The sequence below is a fragment of the Marmota marmota genome, unplaced genomic scaffold, assembly GCF_001458135.2.
Source record: "Marmota marmota marmota unplaced genomic scaffold, marMar, whole genome shotgun sequence".
Classification (NCBI taxonomy): Eukaryota; Metazoa; Chordata; class Mammalia; order Rodentia; family Sciuridae; genus Marmota; species Marmota marmota.
The window spans coordinates 5,629,940-5,630,396 of NW_025999925.1; positions in this window are offsets into that span (position 1 = coordinate 5,629,940).

The following is a 457-nucleotide window of genomic DNA, read 5'->3' on the forward strand; positions in this document are numbered from 1 at the left end:
TATATATATATATATATATATATAAAACCGGGGATGTAGCTCAGTGACTCAGTGGTAGAGTTCCCTGTGTTCAACCCCCAGTAAAATACACACACACACACACACACACACACACACACGTCCCAGGGATAAAGTCTCTGTATCTGACACCCAGTGGTCGTAGTAGTGACTGTGCCTCTAAAGAAAGTTCAACTTTCCTCCTAATAAACCAGTGAACAGCCAATACACACAGAATATCCAGGCAGCTCTTTGGTGACTCTTGAATACCAATAAATGCCCAAGAAACATCAGATACCTGAGGAATGCCTTCAAGATGGACGATGAAGACTAAACCAAGAGAACAGAGCTTATAAGAAACTGAAATAATGCATATGGCAGAGAACTAGAATGATAAAATCAGAAAGATGAGAAAATTCATAAAATTAATAAAGGATGCTACATAAAAGGTTAAACCCAC